At 37.8% G+C, this 7,500-nt stretch overlaps 1 protein-coding gene across 2 annotated transcripts in view; it reads left to right on the top strand.

The window, feature by feature from the left end:
• Positions 1-7,500, top strand: part of LOC133557467 (alpha-(1,3)-fucosyltransferase 7-like) — a 34,888-nt gene that overhangs the window by 532 nt on the left and 26,856 nt on the right. The window lies entirely within an intron of this gene.

Here is a 7,500-nt window from a genome sequence, read left to right as displayed (position 1 = left end):
GGGAAAAATTAGATCTTCATTATGAACTTGAACAAAAGCGAAGACTTTTCACCCTCTGACTTTATTCATGGAAAAATATCCATTCATTTTAACAACATTTTTGGGCACTCCGTTCTACAAAAATCTCTACTTTTTCTTGTACTCTGCATAGCAACAAACTGCTGACTATACTTATAATGACTACTTTCATAACACTGTGATTTGTATTTTAGTATGAAAATTATCACATATTTATTGTAATAGTTCATTTATTTAAGTAACACATTTTTCAGCTGTTAATGTTTTTTTTTTTGGACAGATTCCCGTTTTTCCAGAAATTCCAGGAATTCCAAAATACCCGTTCTCAATTGAAACTGTTAGTACCTCTGCATTTCTTCAACTGATTCCAAAAATTTCAACACCAACCCAATCGTACCGTCTTGGACATTTGTGCTAGTATCAATATTTTCAAAAATTCCGGGTTTCGCGAAAATTTTTTGTAGTTGGTATGTTCCAATAGGAGCAGAAGTGCACCTTTTGGAGAGCTGTATTATTTTCACACTGCAAAAATTCGGTATTCAAAAACAAGAAAAAATAATACAGAAATGAGGGGTATTTTATTTGAACTAAGCAAAATTATCTGTGAGTGTGAATGTTGTCTGTCTATCTGTGTTGGCCCTGTGATGAGGTGGCGACTTGTCCAGGGTGTACCCCGCCTTCCGCCCGATTGTAGCTGAGATAGGCGCCAGCACCCCTTGCGACCCCGAAAGGGAATAAGCGGTAGAAAATGGATGGATGGATAGAACAAGAAAATTCGGCTTGTCAAGACTTTCCAAAACAAGTAAAATTAGCTAACCTCAGTGAACCCAAAATACCTTAAAATACGTATATTCTCACTAATAACAAGTGGACTTTTCTTGTTAGAAAAAAAAAGAGACCTTTATGCTCAATATGTTGAAAAATAATCTTAAATTAAGTAAATGCTAGTGCCATTATCTCGGCATCATGATTTTTTTTTTTCATGCTTGAAATAAGAAATTATTACTTAAAAAATCATTTTAAACTTGTGAGTGTTGATGACACAGCTTTGCAAAAGTTGATATTTTAGTTTCAAGCATGTTTTACTCAATATAGGTCAGGGGTCGGGAACCTTTTTGGCTGAGAGAGCCAAGAATCCAAATATTTTAAAATGTATTTCCGTAAGCGCCATATCATTTTTTTTTCAACACTGAACACAACTAATCGCGTGCATTTTTAAGTAAGACCAACATTACTAGAGTATAATAGGTCTCGTATTCTTTGTAATAACGTTGATATTCTGAATCTAACTGTGGAGGGGCGTGGCCTGCGTGCCTGCAGCGAAGCGGGGAGTGCCAGGACCGGCCTCGATATCAGCGACAGGTGCGTAGATGGCCCACTTGGGCCTTGTTATCTAATCACCTGTCGCTCTGTTGTTAGCAGCAGCTGGGAGGAGAGACGGGGTTGGGGCTGGAGCCAGAGCGCGAGCGAGAACGAAAGAGAAAAAGACAATTGCTGGAAAGCAACTGAGAGACTTATTGAAAAATAAAAAAACATCGTAACCCTGAAAAAGGCTCTCATGTCGGTGCTTGGTGGTCTGAAGAACCCCCAGGAGGGCAAGCCCTAAAAAAAACAATAATAAATAAATCATGCAATTTCTTGAACCAGTGCGGTACAAAAAAGGATGGATGGATTCAAATGCATGAGCATGATTAATATTTTGAACGTTATTTTTAACATTTTGATTACAAGTGGAATTAGTCATTAGTTATCGTGTTAAGCAATGTCAGCTCAGATTAATCCGAGAGCCAGATGCAGTCATCAAAAGAGCCACATCTGGCTCTAGAGCCATAGGTTCCCTACCCCTGATATAGGTCATCAAATATCAGCAACAAGTTGTAATATCTTAAAAATGCACGCGTTTAGTTGTTTTCAGTGTTGAAAAAAAAAATGATATGGCTCTTACGGAAATACATTTTAAAATATTTGGATTCTTGGCTCTCTAAGCTAAAAAGGTTCCCGACCCCTGTCCTAGAGAGACCATGTTAAACAAAAAATATATTGTTTGTATTTTTTTCCCCTTTATCTTTTTCCGTTTTGTCATACGTTTTTGAAAAAGCTCCAAAGAGCTACTAGGGCGGCGCTAAAGAGCCGCATACGGCTCTAGAGCCGCGGGTTGCCGACCCCCGGTCTAGTCTCTTACGTGAATGAGCTAAATAATATTATTTGATATTTTACGGTAATGTGTTAATGATTTTACACATAAGTCGCTCCTGAGTATAAGTCGCACTATGAAAAAAAACTGCGACTTATAGTCCGAAAAATACGGTAATATACTTTGGGTAACAACAGTCAATATGTATTTTATTTTTTTAAGAGGGTAACAACAGTCGATATTTATTTTTTATTTTGTTTTATTTTTTTAATTATAAAATAAAAGTGCGCTTTGTTAAACCAAATATCGTTTTTTTTTTCATATACGACAACCTGGATTCGATAAGAGGATTCGATAATGGACTCGAACTCGATAATTTTTCTTATCAAACATCATCCTTAACTGAAAGTCAATTGTTGTATTTGTGAGAATAGGGGGCCTAATAGGCGGAAGAAAATTCCAGGAAATTCCGGGGAAACTGTTTTGCGTTGAACATATGGTAAGAGTAGTGTGGGTGGATGTCTGAAAGGTCGGAATCAGGTTTAGAAAATGGTGCAAAAGTTTGAGCATTTAGGGCATTGTTGAACTACCTTCATTTGAAGAAATTTCCCGCAAAACCCAGAATTTTTGAAAATATTGATGCCGGCACAAATGTCCAAGATGGTACGACTGAGTTGTTGTTGGAATTTTTGGAATCGGTTGGAAAAAATGCTAAGGGAGTAACAGTTTCAATTGAGAACAGGTATTTCGGAATTCCTGGAATTTCCGGAAAACTGGGAATTTCTCCGACAAAACCCCATTAACGGTTGAAAAATGTGGCATTCTAGTCGCCAACACTGAAAGTCAATTGTTGAATTTGTGAGAATAGGGGGCCTAATAGGGGAAAGAAAATTTTCTGGAAATTTCCTGGAAATTATCCGGGAAACCCATAATTTAAAAAAAATATTGATACTAGCACAAATGTCCAAGACGGTACGACTGGTTTGTTGTTGGAATTTTTGGAATCGGTTGAAAAATGCCGACATAGTAACAGTTGCAATTGGGAACGGGTGTTACAGAATTTCCGGAAATCTGGGAATTTTTCCAATAAAACCCCATTAACGGTTGAAAAATGTGGCATCGTAGTCGCCAACACTGAAAGTCAATTGTTGTATTTGTGAGAATAGGGGGCCTAACAGGGGGGGAGAAAATTCCAGGAAATTTCGAGGAAACTGTTTCGCGTTGAACATATGGGAAGAGTTGTGTGGGTGGATGTCTGACAGGTCGGAATCAGGTCTAAAAATGGTGCAAAAGTTTGAGCATTTAGGGCATTGTCGAACTACCTTCATTTGAATGGAAATTTCTTCGAAATTTCCTGCGAAACCCAGAATTTATGAAAATATTGATGCTCGCACAAATGTCCAAGATGGTACTACTGAGTTGTTGTTGGAATTTTTGGAATCGGTTGAAAAATGCTGACATGGTAAAAATTTCAATTGAGAACGGGTATTTGGGAATTTTTGGAATTTACGGAAAACTGGGAATTTTTCCAATAAAGCCCCATTAACGGTTAAAAATGTGGCTTTGTAGTTGCCAACACTGAAAGTCAATTGTTGTATTTGTGAGAATAGGGGGCCTAATAGGGGGGAGAAAATTCCAGGAAATTCCGGGGAAACTGTTTCGCGTTGGATATATGGGAAGAGTAGTGTGGGTGGATGGCTGAAAGGTCGGGATCAGGTTTAAAAATGGTGCAAAAGTTTGAGCATTTAGGGCATTGTCGAACTACCTTCATTTGAATGGAAATTTCTTCGAAATTTCCTGCGAAACCCAGAATTTATGAAAATATTGATGCTCGCACAAATGTCCAAGATGGTACTACTGAGTTGTTGTTGGAATTTTTGGAATCGGTTGGAAAAAATGCTAAGGGAGTAACAGTTTCAATTGAGAACAGGTATTTCGGAATTCCTGTAATTTCCGGAAAACTGGGAATTTCTCCGATAAAACACCATTAACGGTTTAAAATTAGGCATTCTAGTCGCCAACACTGAAAGTCAATTGTTGAATTTGTGAGACTAGGGGGCCTATTAGGGGGAAGAACATTTTCAGGAAATTTCCTGGAAATTATCCGGGAAACCCAGAATGTTTTAAAAATATTGATAGTAGCACAAATGTCCAAGATGGTACGACTGGTTTGTTGTTGGAATTTTTGGAATCGGTTGAAAAATGCCGACATAGTAACAGTTGCAATTGGGAACGGGTGTTACAGAATTTCCGGAAATCTGGGAATTTTTCCAATAAAACCCCATTAACGGTTGAAAAATGTGGCATCGTAGTCGCCAACACTGAAAGTCAATTGTTGTATTTGTGAGAATAGGGGGCCTAACAGGGGGGGAGAAAATTCCAGGAAATTTCGAGGAAACTGTTTCGCGTTGAACATATGGGAAGAGTTGTGTGGGTGGATGTCTGACAGGTCGGAATCAGGTCTAAAAATGGTGCAAAAGTTTGAGCATTTAGGGCATTGTCGAACTACCTTCATTTGAATGGAAATTTCTTCGAAATTTCCTGCGAAACCCAGAATTTATGAAAATATTGATGCTCGCACAAATGTCCAAGATGGTACTACTGAGTTGTTGTTGGAATTTTTGGAATCGGTTGAAAAATGCTGACATGGTAAAAATTTCAATTGAGAACGGGTATTTGGGAATTTTTGGAATTTACGGAAAACTGGGAATTTTTCCAATAAAGCCCCATTAACGGTTAAAAATGTGGCTTTGTAGTTGCCAACACTGAAAGTCAATTGTTGTATTTGTGAGAATAGGGGGCCTAATAGGGGGGAGAAAATTCCAGGAAATTCCGGGGAAACTGTTTCGCGTTGGATATATGGGAAGAGTAGTGTGGGTGGATGGCTGAAAGGTCGGGATCAGGTTTAAAAATGGTGCAAAAGTTTGAGCATTTAGGGCATTGTCGAACTACCTTCATTTGAATGGAAATTTCTTCGAAATTTCCTGCGAAACCCAGAATTTATGAAAATATTGATGCTCGCACAAATGTCCAAGATGGTACTACTGAGTTGTTGTTGGAATTTTTGGAATCGGTTGGAAAAAATGCTAAGGGAGTAACAGTTTCAATTGAGAACAGGTATTTCGGAATTCCTGTAATTTCCGGAAAACTGGGAATTTCTCCGATAAAACACCATTAACGGTTTAAAATTAGGCATTCTAGTCGCCAACACTGAAAGTCAATTGTTGAATTTGTGAGACTAGGGGGCCTATTAGGGGGAAGAACATTTTCAGGAAATTTCCTGGAAATTATCCGGGAAACCCAGAATGTTTTAAAAATATTGATAGTAGCACAAATGTCCAAGATGGTACGACTGGTTTGTTGTTGGAATTTTTGGAATCGGTTGAAAAATGCCGACATAGTAACAGTTGCAATTGAGAACGGGTGTTACGGAATTTCCGGAAAACTGGGTATTTTTCCGATAAAACCCCATTAACGGTTGAAAAATGTGGCATTGTAGTCGCCAACACTGAAAGTCAATTGTTGAATTTGTGAGAATAGGGGGCCTAATAGGGGGGAGAAAATTCCAGGAAATTTCGAGGAAACTGTTTTGCGTTGAACATATGGGAAGAGTAGTGTGGGTGGATGTCTGACAGGTCGGAATCAGGTCTAAAAATGGTGCAAATTTTGAGCATTTAGGGCATTGTCAAACTACCTCCATTCCCGCGAAACCCAGAATATTTGAAAATATGGATACTAGCACAAATGTCCAAGATGGTACGACTGAGTTGTTGTTGGAATTTTTGAAATCGGTTGGAAAAAATGCTAAGGTAGTAACAGTTTCAATTGAGAACGGGTATTTCAGATATTCCTGGAATTTACGGAAAACTGGGAATTTCTCCGATAAAACCCCATTAACGGTTGAAAAATGTGGCATTGTAGTCGCCAACACTGAAAGTCAATTGTTGTATTTGTGAGAATAGGGGGCCCAATAGGGGAAAGAAAATTTTCAGGAAATTTCCTCGAAATTATCCGGGAAACCCAGAATTAAAAAAAAATATTGATACTAGCACAAATGTCCAAGACGGTACGACTGGTTTGTTGTAGGAATTTTTGGAATCGGTTGAAAAATGCCGACATAGTAACAGTTGCAATTGAGAACGGGTGTTACAAAATTTCCGGAAAACTGGGTATTTTTCCGATAAAACCCCATTAACGGTTGAAAAATGTGGCATTGTAGTCGCCAACAATGAAAGTCAATTGTTGAATTTGTGAGAATAGGAGGCCTAAGAGGGGGGGAGAAAATTCCAGGAAATTTCGAGGAAACTGTTTTGCGTTGGACGTATGGGAAGAGTAGTGTGGGTGGATGTCTGAAAGGTCGGAATCAGGTCTAAAAATGGTGCAAAACTTGGAGCATTTAGGGCATTGTCGAAATATCTTCATTTAAATGGAAATTTCCAGGAACTTTCAAGAAAATTTCCCACGAAACCCGGAATTTTTGAAAATATTGATGCTATCACAAATATCCAAGATGGTACGACTGGGTTGTTGTTGGAATTTTTGGTATCGGTTGAAAAATGCTGACATAGTAAAAATTTCAATTGAGAACGGGTATTTGGGAATTTTTGGAATTTACGGAAAACTGGGAATTTTTCCAATAAAACCCCATTAACGGTTGAAAAATGTGGCTTTGTAGTTGCCAACACTGAAAGTCAATTGTTGTATTTGTGAGAATAGGGGGCCTAATAGGGGGGAGAAAATTCCAGGAAATTCAGCGGGAACTGTTTTGCGTTGGATATATGGGAAGAGTAGTGTGGGTGGATGTCTGAAAGGTCGGAATCAGGTTTAAAAATGGTGCAAAAGTTTGAGCATTAAGAGCATTGTCCAACTACCGTCATTTAAATGAAAATTTCCCGGAAATTTCAAGGAAATTTTCCGCGAAAACCGGAATTTTTCAAAATATTGATACTAGCACACATGTCCAAGATGTTACGACTGGGTTGGTGTTGGAATTTTTGGAATCGGTTGAAAAAATGCTGAGGTAGTAACAGTTTCAATTGAGAACGGGTATTTCGGAATTCCTGGAATTCCCGAAAAAACGGGAATTTGTCCGAAAAAAAACAAAAAAACGGTTGAAAAATGTGGTACTTAAATAAATGAACTATTACAAAAAATATGTAATAATTTCCATACTAGAATAAATTACAGTATTATAAAACTAAAGTCAATAGTTTGTTCCTAAACAGAGTACAAGAAAAAGTAGACATTTTTGTAGAATGAAGTCCCCAAAAATGTTAAAATTAAAGGATATTTTCTATGAATAAAGTCAGAGGGTGAAAAAGTATTTGCTTTTGTTTAAGTTCTATAAA

The sequence above is a fragment of the Nerophis ophidion genome, linkage group LG08 (assembly GCF_033978795.1).
Source record: "Nerophis ophidion isolate RoL-2023_Sa linkage group LG08, RoL_Noph_v1.0, whole genome shotgun sequence".
NCBI lineage: Eukaryota > Metazoa > Chordata > Actinopteri > Syngnathiformes > Syngnathidae > Nerophis > Nerophis ophidion.
The sequence above is the reverse complement of the archived record's forward strand: the minus strand, read 5'-3'. Positions and strand labels throughout refer to the sequence as shown.